General features: G+C 47.5%; 1 protein-coding gene across 6 annotated transcripts in view; it reads right to left on the bottom strand.

Moving 5' to 3' along the window:
- Window positions 1–14,080, bottom strand: part of FAM135B (family with sequence similarity 135 member B) — a 350,951-nt gene extending 336,871 nt beyond the window's left edge. For 3 of the 6 annotated variants that reach the window (XR_013528076.1, XM_002759210.7, XM_078353114.1), the window contains exon 1: window positions 12,694–13,284. The gene's annotated coding sequence lies outside the window, so the exon portion shown is untranslated. Of the gene's footprint in view, window positions 1–12,693; window positions 13,285–13,642 lie in introns of those variants that run through there. The other 3 variants (XR_013528077.1, XM_054246600.2, XM_078353112.1) reach the window with 2 other exon arrangements.
- Window positions 14,081–14,537: the final 457 nt, after the last annotated feature.

Here is a 14,537-nt window from a genome sequence, read left to right as displayed (position 1 = left end):
CTGGGATTACAGGCGTGAGCCACCGCGCCCGGCCCGACCTAACTTTTTGACTGTTCATCTGAGTAAGTAGGGAGGACATAGATTTCTCTGGATTTCTTTTTCTTTTTTTAGCCTAAGCAGGGTTCTAATTCTATAAGGAGTTTTTCCAAGTAAACGTGCCTGTAACCCTTCACGCGTGTTCTAGAATCAAAAGATGTTGGAGGCAGACCTGACGTGGGGGGGTCCTCAAATAAATCCCTTCCTTCAAGTTAAACAGGAGCTCTAGTGCCTTCTCAAACTCACACAACTGGGTGGTTAAAAGCCAGCAATCTTGAGTAACTAGTTTTTTCAGGTTTTATTTGGGTTTCTTTATTAGATGAGGGGGAAATTATTTGTTTTACTTTCACGATTTATAGCTGAATTTTGAATACCCTTCACAAGGGACATCTATAGTGCAGCTGGGAAGGAGTAAGTTTTGAGATCAAGTCAATTTGGAGGTCAGGTTCTGGCTGACTGTGTGAACATGAACACATATTGCCCTCCTAGCTTTTAATTTTTAGGGTCAATGATGGCCCTGCATGAAGATGACATAAAAGCGTTACCTAGGGAAGTACTCTCTACAGTCCACAGCACACAGTAGGGGCTTAGAAACATCTTCCTTTTTTTTCCATGCACACCACTTCATAATCCAATGTTAATCTGTTGCTGAAAGATGGTTTTATTATCATTTTTTTTGTCTCCAACATCCACATGCTTTTGAAAAGAATGGGGGAAAGGAGAATCTCATTCTGTTTTTCAGAAGCAATTATATTAATATTCATTTTATTCTCCCAAAAGGCCAACACAAGCCAGTCTGTTAAAATACCAAGACTGATGCATTCTATCTTGGGTACAAGATTCCAAGGACAATCTTATTTTATACATTTTCTTTAAACAAACTAAAAAGGCAGTTTATTCTTCAGTGCATTTTACATTCTGTGTTAAAATCAACGAGGTTTCACCAAAGCCACCAATTCAGTTGCCCTCTTTTCCCCTGCAATAACGCCTCAGCTAAAATGTGTGCCCCAGAAATTAATTTTCTGGATAACGAATATCAAGTCCTTTAGACACCAAATACTTGTATATTTAATTTTAGTAATTTCTGATGTAACTTATTTTAGAAATTATATTCTTATTTCAGCAGCATTTACAGACTGTAATTTAGATTTTCTTTTATGACTCATTGTCACACTTCTGCATAAGCTATTGCTCAGTGCTATCCTGGGTCGATGGCCTCAAAGACTCCTAAGGCATAACCATCTCCAAAGCCACACAAGGTCCCAGGGGCTTTCCTAATGACATTCCCTTTCCCCATCCCACCCAGTTTCCATTCAAGGACATCGAGGTTCCTCAGTTTTCAGAGTGGAATGACAATCCCACCACCCTCTTAGTTGATATTAAGTACATATACAGATCAGCCTTTAGTCAAAATAAATATTGACTGTGTTTATTCTGTATACTATGTGCCAATTATTACAATAGAAGCTGATTTTATTTTTATGTAAATTTTATTAAAAATTTCCCACAGGTTGCGTATTATCATTGTTTTAGAGATAAAGAAACTAAGGTCAATACACCTAAAGTAACATGACTGAAGTCTTACAGTCTCCTAGGGAGAAACTGAGGTTACAACCAGGTTATTGGAAGAAGAACTGCCGAAATTCCATACCGTGAAACCCATGTGGGTAAGGAGGGGAGTTATAAAAAAGAGGGTAGAGCATTGAAGAAATAGGAGACATCGCTGGGCCAGAGGAATCCAGGAAATCAAAGACCAGCAATAGCAAGAAAACTTAAAAAGCAAGATAAGAGACGAGGCTGTGTTTGACAGATCATCTGGAATGTAGAACATGCATGATATGTGAGTGAGTGTGTGGCTAAGGGGAGGAGAAGAAAAGCTATCTGAGTAGAAGGCAGGCCTGGGTGGTCTAGGGGTCATCTACTTGGACTTGGAACACCTCCTAGGTAATTGCAGAAGTGAGTGGTAAAAAAAAAACTAAGTGTCAGGTACCAGAATGATCAGTGACTGGCGAGTAATGTGTGAGCAGACAGCTAGTGCAAGCCCACCGGGTTGGAAGGTGCTGGTGTAGCTGGCACCCCGTTGCAATTCTGCTGGTCAGTAGATGCTTTTAAGAGATGAGCGGGAGAAGGTATGAAAATCCACAGCAGGGCTCCCTGGGTTCCAACATGGCAAGGTTGAAGGAGGCATTTTTACAGTATTTAATGACTCATTCCCTCAGAGCACAGGCATTTTGAGAGGATCAGAGGGTAGTAGGGCTGAATGTTATGAGTCCCAAATAATGAGCCTTGAGGAATGTGTGTGTCTTAAAGGAAGACTTGGAGGGCTGTAACGGAAACATCCTTTAGAATGTAGTAGTTGCTACTGGTGACCCACCTGTCCCCTCTACTGAGCTGGCGCTCCATCACTCAGATGATTTTTTGGCTGCTAGCAACCTGCAATTGCCTTGTTCTTCTGAGAATTGCCCACAGCTGACAGGAGCTGCTTTTCCCAGAAATACTTGGGAAGATATGCTGCCAGAGCTGCATCCACAGCAATGACAACAGCCTAGGCCCTGGTCTCAAGGAGGAAGACTGTGTGGGCCATGTGTGTCACAGAGCCTCCTGTGCAGTCATGCTGAGACTAGAGATCCACGTCTGGCCTCTCCCTTGTCTAAAGCTGCTTTCCTCTCTCTCTAGGTTTCAACTGAGGGTATCTGCTCAGCCAATCACTTGCACAAGAATCTCCATTTCGGTCTTGGCATCTTAGGAACCTGACCTGAGGTGGAATAAGCAGAATTTTTCCACAGAGATGTAATAACTACCCAGCATCCCTTGGCTAACAAACATCAGAACTAGGGTGACCAACTCAACTGTATTGTCCGGGACCAAGAAGTTTCCTGGGATGGAAGACTTTCAGTTTTAAAACTGAAACAGTCCCCTTCAAAATGGTACAAGCTGATGACTCTAATGAGAACTTGGACCCAAACCAAAGTCTGCCTCACTCTAAAGGTTGTGATTTTCATTTACATGATCCTGTCTCCCTAATACTCAGAAGACCTGCTTGTTTTTCACCAGAGAATACATTCTTCGTGATGCCCATGGCAGGGATGTCTGCAGGCTCCAAAGCAGCCCCAGCCCACTTGTAGGAAAGGCATTCTTTGCTGGTCACAGAGGACTCCAGGAGATCCATGCCTTCTCTTCAGCCTGCATAGGATTACTTCCCTTTCCTGAGAAGAATGGCTATCAATTTTATCAGATGCTCAAAGTGATCCTTGGCATAATTAAGGTTAAGAACAACTGTCTAAGAAAACGTTGCTTTTATCTCTGGATTAAGTCGAACAGTGGGGTGCTGCACTTATATCTGATGCTTAAGGACTCAAGCAGAGCTGTTTCCCAGTAAATGGCTGAGAACCAACCCCTGCTTTCACAGGAGCATGGAGTGGGATGTTGCCCACTGTGCTTCTCAGGTTACTCGCATCCTAGCCCAAGGTGTGCAGGGGTGAGCGGGAGAGAGGCGGTACTTCTTTTCTGTTTCAACTGAAGTTTAAAACATATTTGTCACTTGTTGGCTGGGCACAGTGGCTCATGCTTGTAATCCCAGCACTTTGGGAGGCCGAGGTGGGCTAATCACCTGAGATCAATAGTTCAAGACTAGCCTGGCCAATGTGGTGAAACCCCATATCTACTAAAAATACAAAAAATTAGCCAGGCGTGGTGGCGAGTGCCTGTAATCTCAGCTACTGCCAGAGGCTGAGGCAGGAGAATCACTTGAATCCAGGAGGCAGAGGTTGCAGTAAGCCAAGATCACACCACTGCACTCCAGCCTTGGGGACAGAGTGAGACTCCACTTCAAAAATTATAAACAAAACAAAAAACAAAAAAAACCCACCTGTCAGTGTCACCTGAGGAGAGGCACAGGGCAGGTCATCCCAGGGGGCAGGTGTCCAGCAGCAAGTGACCAGGCTACAAGGTGTCCCTGAACTGAAAGCTTGCCTTCTGACCAGGAACTGTAAATGGTGCTTCAATAGGGCCGCGGTTATTAGTTTTTAAATGTAGAAAGTATTACTTTATTATTGATGATTTCTGCATGTATTCTGTTTTTTAACAAATATTTATTGCACGCTCATTGAGTGTCAGAAACTATTCTAAGGGTTTTGTGCAGCTGTAAGACAAAGTCCATACACCACCATGGAAGGTCACATCTTGCAGAGGAGGTAACAAAAAACAAACCGACACATCTCTAATAGTTTAGATAATGACATAATAATGAATTCTATTGAGGAAAAAAAGCAAGCTCCATGACTAGAGACTAGACAGAGCTATTTGACTAGGGTTGTCCAGAGAGATCACAACAAGGAGGGGACTTAGATGAAGATGTCTGCAGGCTCCAAAGCAGCCCTAGGAACATCAGGGGTTGATCTGTCCCTGCCAGCAGTGTGGACACAAAAGGAAAAATCCCTAAGGCAAGAGGAAGCCAGAGAGTGTGTGCTTTTCTTTGTTTGTTGTTTGTGTGTTTGATTTTTTTGAATGAGCAGCAGTGTAGACCTTGTGGGTCACAACACCTTTGCCTCCTCCACCTCCACACTTCCAGCAAATCACTGCTACTCCCAGGCTCTCAGTTAGCATCTATGTGCTGAGGATTGCCTACGCCTGTGTATTCAGCCAAACCCTTTTCTGAGTTTGACTGATATTGCCTAAAATGTATATAGATGTCATCGGAGACCTGAAACTCCATGCATTCAAATCAGAACTCATTATTTCCTCCTGAACCTGTTCTTTTCCCTGTGTCCCCAGGCCAGCGAACAGCAGCAAAGCCAATCCATCAGACTAGGTCAGAAAATGGAGAGTCATCCCAAAGCGGAGGTATTCTTCACTCTTGGATCCTGTATGTCAAGATTCCACTGAGTGAATAATACTCAAGTTGGTTCCCCCTGTCTCCATCCCTACTGCCTTAACCTAGGTTGGGGCCATCCTTACCTCTAGGTCCCCTAAATTTCCTGCAATAGACTCCCACCCAGTCTCCATGCCTCCTGTCTGATTTTTCTCCAATGCATTCTTTATGCTGCAGCCAGAATGGACAGTTCCAAAATGCATGTTTGTATCTGTCATCTCTCAGTTTAAGATCTTCCCACTTCTCCCATTAACTTCCAGATAAAGAACAGATCCCTTCACAAAGTGTTCAAAGGCCTGCCTAGCCTCTGCTCACCTCTCCAGCCTTTCAGCTTCCCACCCCCGTCTCAAGTTCTGCACCCACACACTCTCTGAGCCCACTCATCCTATTGCCTGCTCTGTTTCAACCCCTGCTCCTGACACCGGCTTTCTTCTCTGTGAAACAGCTCCCCCACCTCCTTATCCCACGTTTATCTGTGTAACTCCTGCTTTCCATTCATGTCTCATAGTCAGTACCTCTTCCTCCAGTAAGCCCCCATGGCATTCCTAGATGGGGTTAAGTGTCCTTCTCTGCTTTCACGTCTTAGCTCTATCATAGCTTTGCCACTGTACATTATATCTGCTTCTCTACTTGTCTTCTTTAAAAATTATAAACTTCTTAAGGATATAAATATTATCTTCTTTATCTTGGCCTCCTCCAAGCTTCTAGAACAGAGCATGGGGCATAATAGGCACTTAGGAAATAAAATTGGTGTTGACTAGATGAGTTACATCAAGTCCAAACGCCTTCACTTCACAGTTGGGAAAATAACTCCAGGGAGGTTAAGTTCCTGCTTAAAGAACACAGCTAATTCATGTCAGAGTTAACCCTAGAGTATCTGCATTTGATTTTTGATCCAATTTTCTTTCGGATACCAGACTCTTCATATAAGTTAAAACCCAGTTCTTAATCTCAAAATATACAGAGTCTAACAGGGACTCAAGATCTAGACAAAAAAGCTCCGGACTAAGAAAGCCAAGCCACAGGGTGGCACTGAGTGCTGGGGAGCAACAGGGGCCTGCAGGGCCCATCAGGGAAGGGAGCCCAGTCCTGGAGACATGGAAGAGGGTGTGCCTGGTTGGGAGAGCAGAGTGGGCCGTGCTCAGACAGACAGGTAGATAAGGGCCTTGTCTCTGCCATTCCAGCAGGAGAGCAATTCCACAATGGGAACTTCCTGCTGAGGGAGCTGCACCGGAAAGACACCCTGCAAAGGGAGCCTGCACCACTCTGCCTCTGGAACGTCCATATGCAGAGTTCATTCCACCGCTGCCTCCCTCCAGCCACCTTGGGGTGACACCCAACTCTTCTCTTCACTCTTCTTGTCCATCTTCCCCCCAGTAACTGAAGACTAAAGACTGTATGTTACAGTTATTTTAAATAACTGAAGACTTAAAGAGTATGATGCCACTTCAACGTCTGACTAAATATAATGAAATTAGAGACAAAACTATAGAAGAGAAAGAAAAATAGGCCAGGCATAGTGCATCACCACTTAATCCCACATAATCCCAGCACTTCAGGAGGCCGAGGCGGATGGATTACTTGAGGTCAAGAGTTTGAGACCAGCCTGACTAACATGGTGAAACTCCATCTCTACTAAAAATGCAGAATTAGCCAGATGTGGTGACACATGCCTATGATCCCAGCTACTTCAGAGGCTGAGGCAGGAGAATCACTTGAACCTGGGAGGTGGAGGTTGCAATAAGCCGAGATCATGACCTTGTGCTCCCAACCTGGGCAGCAAGAGTGAAACTCTGTCTCAAAAAAAACAAGAAAAGAGAAATATTTCCTACATCACAAAGCTCAACAAAAAAAGCTATAGCATCAATTAAAATATAGGGCAAGACTTCAAAGAATGGGGTGTAAAGATTATTTCTAAAGTGACAGAGAAAGTGAACAGCAGAACTCAACCAGGCCCACCGCTTCCAGTGTACAGCTGAGGACTCCTCTAACAATAACTCTCTGGTTTTCCACATCCTGAGAAACGTTTCAGAAGAAATTTGATCTTGGTAGTCTCGCTATCCAACTGCCTAGTTATGCCTGGAATATTGGAGCTGTGTAGTAAATACTCACTTAATTCTAACCCACAGTTTGGAACATGTCATTGTTTCTCCCTCAGTCATTTCCTCATTTTCTAATTCCCAGTCAAAGCTGGGACCATCATCTACTCTGGAGCCAAGCCAATTTTACATTCATTCATTCATTCATTCATTCAGCAAACATTCACTGAGCATATATCATATGAGAGGATTTGTTCTAGCAGTGGGAGTTCAGCAGTGAACTATATAATATGTTGATAAGTACTATAAAGAAAGAAACATCGAAATAAGAGACTGTCATTGTAGAAGTGGGTGGGAAGGGGAGCTAATGATATACTAAGGTGACATTTGAGTTGTAGCCAGAATAAAGTAGGGACACCCAGTGGTACCGGGGGAAGAGTATCCCAGGAGGAGGGAGTAGCATGTGCTCCTGAAGATCAGCCAGGAGGCCAGGGTAGGTGGAGGTGAGTGACTGTGGAGGAGACCAGGTCACAGGATGGTGAGTAGGGTTGACACCGGGACTGCAGGTCATGGGAATTGCTTCAGATTTTACTCTAAGTTAGAAAACCACTAAAGAGCTTTGAGCAAAGAGTTTAATCTGATTTTAGTTTTACAAAGATCTCTCTGGCTGCCTTGTGCAGAGCAGACACTGGAAAGCAAAATAGAGGCAGGGATGGCAATTCAGAGCCTGGTTTACAAGTCGCTGCCTTCCTCTCTCACAGCAATACGGTGGAAAGAAAGCCTGAGCATCAACCATGGCCTGGTTTACTAGTTGCTGCCTTCTTCTCTCACAGCGATAGGGTGGAAAGAAAGCCTGGGCATCAACCATGACCCCTCCTTCCTCTCCACCTGTCTATGGTCAAAGGTCCCTTGAATCTCCCACCAATATTTCTCTGAGATAAGATGCAATCTGTTCATTTCTCTAACACCCTCCTTCTGCTCCTCTCTACTATTCCTTCTCACACTATTTCTTCTTTGTCCTTCTCTTTTTCCCATCTCTCATTACCTGAAGTCAAGCACCTCTGAACAGCCTCCTAAGAGGCCATAAAATCTTTGTTGGGTCTCCCTAACCTGGCCTGTATCACAGCTGGGGAGAGCATCCTGCCCAGGTCTAGACCTTCCTGTGACTTCCAATGCCCTTTAAGTTAGAGGAAAAGACTGGCTTGCAAAACTCTCAAACATGTAACCCTACTGTCTCCCCAGCCTCAGTGGACACCACTGCACCCCTTGGCCTCTTGTTCCAGCCCTGCCATTCCTTTCTCTTCCTTGTTACTTCTTGTCTCCAGGTCTCTGCATGTTGCTTTCCCTTTCTAATTATCTATCCCTCAGGTCTGCATGTGGAGATTCCTTCAGACTCAGCTTAGATTCTCTCTCCTCTGAGAAGGCATCCTTGATGCCTGGAAATATGTCGGAGACTCCTTCTCTTTGCTCCCACAGATCCCTGCATTGTCTGGTTTGTTATTGTCCCTTTCCATGCCTGATACCCCACCTACATATTGAGCTCTTGCAAGGCAAGGACCATGTGTTGTCCACAGCTGATTCTCAGGGTCTGGAATAATGACTGACACAAGACAGGCTACATATGTAAACGCCCTGTACCAGGCACATCACAGCACCTCTCCATCCACACCAGAGGTGGAGGGAGGACCACAGATCCCAGGCTCACGGTGCCACTTTTCTTTGTGACGCTAAAATCTCCCTCACGAATCACTCCTGAGACTGGTGTGCAGCCACCTAGAAATGATTCATGTTTGAGCAGAAACATTTGACATTTCTAAGCACCCAGTGTCTGGGTAGCTCAGCAGATATTAGTGATGTCAGTGAATCTCTGCCAGCTCTCTCAGGTATGATCAAACTTTACACGCACAATTTCTTGCATCTTGAATTAAGGAGATCTTCCAGATGGGACTGAGCAGAGAACATCCTGCCTGGAATAGGATAAGAATTGGACTGGGACCAGGTGTATTGAACAACTCCCTAAGTCCCTGGGCCATCTTGGGCACTTTAACTTTCTAGACTAAGGAAAAGACAAAAAGAAAACTTTGGTGGTAGGGTGATGGGTATATAATGCATTGAAGTGTAGAGTTTTGCACAAGCTGTGAATCCCAACAACAACGACAACAACAAAATGGTCTGAGGGCTACGGATGTAAATTTGGGAAGGTGAAATGCAGAGTAATATATACGAGCATTGAAGTAGAGCTAGAGAAGGCCATTGAAGTCACCCAGGTTTTTTATAGATGGAAACACCGAGTTAAGACAGGTAAGGCGACAAGATCGATATTCCTGCAAGCAGTTAGTGTCAGATCTGGAGTGAGGAGGACCCAGTCCCTGAATCTGAATCTTCAGGTCATTCTCCTCCCTGCTGGTGTCTGTCATGTGTAACCAAAAGAGGTTCTTGGTGGTTGGGACCACGACCATCTTCTTAGTTCTCCCTCTCTCTGTTTCACTCTGATAGAAATATAGGTAAAATAGAGGGAGGAGATGTACTGGGGGCATTCCAAAAAATTCTGGAACCCTCTATTAATGGCAATTACATCTATCATTTGGAAATTACAGAGATTATGTATTGAGTGCCTGGCATGGCATTTTTCTTTCTGTGCATTTCCCAACCCATCTTGAAAGGTGGTTATCATTACAATGCTATGCAGATAAGACAGATGGCTGGGGGAGCAAAATGATTTACTGAAGGTCACACAGAGCTAATAAGTGAAGGAGCCAGCACTTGAAGCCCATGTGAGGCTGTGAAATTAAACATAAGGATTTTGCTCATTTTCTAGGACAAAAAGTAAAGAAAAGAAAGAATTTACTTAGATTATTAATATTTTACAGTGTATCAACTGCTTTGATGGCACAGCTATTAATTCGCTCCAAGTCCTCGACATCCCTATGAGATGGGTATTCACATCTACATTTTATGAATGAGGAAACGGAGGCACAAGACGATCCAGTGCCCTAGTTCCAGGTATCCTGACAACTGACATTGAAATCTAGGCTATCTTAATCAATGCACGTGCTTTTTTACTCCACTGGAGCTGAAATCAAGGAAAGAAATTGAAGCCAGAGAAAGATATTTCAAATTTAAAATATTCCATCAGATGTTTTCAGCAAATGTTACATGAAGGCCATTCAACACCAGATTACAGTTATCCTAAAGTGCCCATTTGAAAGAAATGAGCATTTTAAGGCAAAATATGTGCTTCTGTTCTCCTTCACTTTGCTTCAGTGGGTTGACCCTAAATAACACATAACAAGCCATGGGGCTTCCTTTAGGGTTGCCACACAGACTGAGACGGTGAAAGCAGCCAGGAACAGCCTTTCTGCAGCCTACCCCTGCACAGGTGGTTATGCTGGAAGTAAGGCCCACTCATTCATTCAGTAACCATTCATCATGGCCGTGGCTGCACCAGGTGCTGCAGCCACGACCAAAGTAGAATAGGGAGAGGCACCTGTCATCAGGGAGCATAAAATCGACAGAAGGACAGGTATGTGTACAAGCAATGACACAGCACAGTCCATCACAAAGTAGGTCCAAAGTGCTGTGGGAGCACATGAGAGAATCTGGGAGGGCTTCCTATAGGAAGGGGCATTTGAATTGGGTTGTTAAGGGAAGCAGGAAGTGAGAAATGATTATTCTAGGCAGGGAGATGAGCATGAGCAAAATCAGGAGCATCAAAGAAGAGAGAATAAGATAGTCCTTGTTCCTTCCAGAAATTACAATTCCCTCAGCAATAAAATCAAGCTGTAAGCATTCAGTCTATTTCAGTCAAACTGAGCAAACATTTGGCAAACACCTGACATCACAGAGCAGAGTTCGATGAAAGTAATCCTGCACACAAGAAACCCACAACCCAAGGTATTTATCTAATCAACATTTAAATAAGTGTCCACTATGTGTAAATGTTTACACTGTAAAAAAAATTTAATCCACCCCTGTTGTGAGCAGACCTCCCTGTTTCAAACTAGACAAATGCTGCATTTGATGGCAAAGCACTTGACCTTCAGCACTTGTAGGCAAGGAGGAGGGCATGCGGCATTTTCCCCGAGAAGCCCTCTTTATGTTGCCCTGAGTGAATCTTGGAACAGGCTACAGTGTTTCAACTGTGAGTCACTGACTAATATTTCCACTCTCTTTTCATAGTTGATGGATGTTTAATGATTTGCCAATCTGAGGAAGAGATTTTCTTTAGAAAACAATAATCCCTTTTATTTGCACAAGACATTAGGTTTTAAAAAGCTCTTCCAAAACATCCTGTCCACATCCCATTGGATTGTGATTGAGCCTGGTAAACTGCAAGACTAGTTAGTATCCCCATTCTCCAGATGAGAGAAAGAAGCCTCAGTAAGGTGGAACAACTCAAGGTCACACAGCAGGTGTGTGAGGAAATCAGAGTTCAAATCCACGTTTTCTGTCTCTCAAATCTGGTCCACTTTCTACTATACCTTACCATCTGCCTAAAATATGATAACATCATCCTTATGATGACATAAATCTCCAGATGAGATGCTGGCCAAATCACATCCCCTTGGGTAACATAACCACATCATAAATTAAAAGCCCAATTAAAGAACAGGGCCTTTTAACTGGGACTTAGAATGTCCCCGGAGGCCTTTCGAAGTCAGTGGCTGCCTATTCTGGATATTACTCAGAGATCTACTTACCCATATGAATGAACTTTCAGACCCTAATTATTCACCTGCTATCTTCTTTCTTCTGGGGCCCTGGTCCCAGCTAATCTGAGTTTGGAATCACTCCCCAAGCTCTGGCCCTCTCTCCTGCCTGCAGATGGATGTAGTTAACCGTCATCACACTGTGTGGACAGCGCAGGTGCCTCTCGGCTTTGGCACATCACTTAACATCAACAGCATCATAACCTGATGGAAAACAATGCCTCCTGGTTCAAAGGGACAACTGAAGCAGTGTCTCCAGATGTCTAAAAGTGAGATCGTTTGCCAATGGCCAAGGAGCAAGGGGCGTCACTATGTGCGATGTGGTTCTTGTTTGGATGGCAAAGTTGGGTGGGGAGCCAGTAATGAGGTGGGGAGAAGGGGAGGGTGCAGTTTTGACTGCTAACTCAAAATTTTATTTCTATTCCTATCCCATCCCTAATAGTCAACCGCAAGGACATGAGACTTCCGAGTCCCAGAAAAATAAGTTACTACTTGCCTTGTCTCAACATCCCCTCCAGTGACTGGGCTTGAAGCTGGCTGTACAGATCAAGAGCTGGTCCCTTTCCATGTCACAGCTGAGCTGCAGTGTCCCCGCAAACCCTCTTTCCCAGCCAAGCCCCAGGAAGAGCGGGTCTGTGCATTCGCCTGGATCACAGAGAATCGCTGCCCATGTCCCCTCCGCCCCAGCGCGGTCTTCTCCTGAGCCTATCCCCCGCCGGGTTCCCTGGCCCCGAGGACCCCAATGGCCAAGGTCTGCCTGAGCCCCCTCAGCCTCCATCTGGGACTCCGGGGGGGGGGGCCTCATTAACGCAGCCTCTCACAGACCTGGGCCTTCCTATCCCCTCAAGACCTGCCCAGATGTGCAGCAAACCTGGAGGGCAGAGAGACTGGGGAAAATCGAGGGAGATAAACCACATTTTGCGGCAGAATCGCTGTTCAATCGTAGAAAGCCACCCAACTGGCAACCACGCTTGCAGAAGCCTCACTGCCACGGAGGAGAGAGTTTTGCAGCTGCCAACCCCGGAGCGCTCTCACCTACCTGTCTCCGCCGCAGGGCTCCCCTCTCTGTCCCCCCGGGGGGCCGCGCTCCTGGGTCTCCCTCTCTCCTCTTTCGCCGTCTCTGGACGCCAACACTCGCAGCGGCCGCGGCGGGCGGACTGTGGAGTCCGCCGCACCTGCGAGCTGGTGTCGGGTCCCCGCGGCGAGGCTGCCTGGAGGAGGAGAGAGCGGATGCTGCCCTCGCGGGCGCCGCCGGTGCCGATGCGGTTGCTATGGTTATGGAACTCCGCAGCTGCCCCCCTCTCGGTGCAACAGCTGCCCGGGCGCGGCCTCCGGGCAGCCCCAGCGAGCGAGCGGGTGCCGGGACGCGAGGCTGTCAGCGCGGTCCAGGGGACGCAGCCGCCGGCGCCGCGGGAAAGGAAGGACGGAGCGGCTGCGCCCGCGCCCTAGGCTGGCGCCTCCCGGGCTGCGCTCACCTCCGGCGCCCTCTCTCCTCTCCTTCCCTCGCCGGGACGCGGCCAGACCCCCGCGCCGCGCCGCGCGCCCTCGCGGCCCCGAGAGCCCGCCCTGCCGCTCCCGCTCGCTCAGCTCAGCCGCCGCTGCTCACCGCGGGGGCCGACGCTGCGCGACTGGCTGGCGGCGGGGCTCGCGCGCTCCCACCTCGGTCCCTCTCCGCCGCGAGGCCCTGCTGGGAGCCCGGGGCGGGCTGCCCGAAGGCCAAACCCCGCCCGCTCGGCCGCCCGGGAGCCAGGGCGCAGGCTGCGGCCCCGCGCGCGGCCCTCCCAGCCCGGCTCGCGCGAGCATGCTCAGTCCCCGCTCAGGGGCTGCCCTCCCGAGCCAAGACCCCAGGCACGAAAGGGCCCTGCAGACCTTTTGTGGTGGGGGGGACGCAGCGGAGAACTGGCCGGGAGGGGCTGTTGAACTTGGAAGAGAAGCCTAGGCAACAAGTAGATGCCTGAGAAAGGGTAAAAGCGCTGAGTGACCCATACCTCCGATGCGAAGTCAGCAGTGGCCTTCCAACAGCACGGCGCCCCGTCATCCGATGGGCTCCTCACTTCATGCTGAACGCAGGGGTTCACAAACGTGTGGGATTCGGTCCATGGAGGAGAGAGAGGAAGATCAGGGAGGGTGAAGCCAACTCCCATCTACTGCGCATTCCTAAGGGGCACTGGGAACTCCAACTCTCACCACCACTGTGTTGGCAAGTTCTGGTGGCATGCCTGTGACAGATAACAAAACAGCCTTAGAGAACGAGCCAAGACTGGGAATCGGAAGCCCAGTGACCCGTCCACTAGACCCGGCTGCACTAACTCACACGCCAGGAGGAGGCGGGGAATGGAACTGGGCATTAGAGGATGCCTGTGTCCCCCACTAGACTGGGCTGCTCTAACTCACATCCCAGAAGAAGGCAGGGAATGGAACCAGGCAATTGCAGGCAGCAGGAGGCGCCTCTAACCCAGTCAGGCTGGGAGCAGAGGCAGGTAATTAGGGAAAGATACCTAAAAAAAGGCTTAAGAACAATGAGCGGGTCAGTAAAGGGTGGAGAAGACTGCTCTTTCCAGGACAAGAGGGGCAGGGTACAGAGGCCTGGAGGCAGGACAGCACCGCTGGAGCCTAGCAGCAGCAGGCAAGCAGAGGTGAGGCAGGCCGAGTGGTGAGGTGTACAGGGCAGGCACTGCACACCAAAGGCCTTTCATCCAAGTGAAGGGGTTGGAATTTGACAATCTGCCCCTCAGGATGGTAGGGGAGTGAGTAGGTGGTCAGAAGGAGGGCAGTGAAGCAGTTTAAACAGGAGAAAGCCTGGATGGGAATGTTGGGAAGGTCACCTTAATTGAAATGTGTGTGGTGGCGGCTAGGGTGGAGGTTAAGGCTGCAGAAAGGGGT

This window comes from Callithrix jacchus, chromosome 16 (genome assembly GCF_049354715.1).
Source record: "Callithrix jacchus isolate 240 chromosome 16, calJac240_pri, whole genome shotgun sequence".
NCBI lineage: Eukaryota > Metazoa > Chordata > Mammalia > Primates > Cebidae > Callithrix > Callithrix jacchus.
This window is presented reverse-complemented; position numbering and strand designations above follow the sequence as displayed.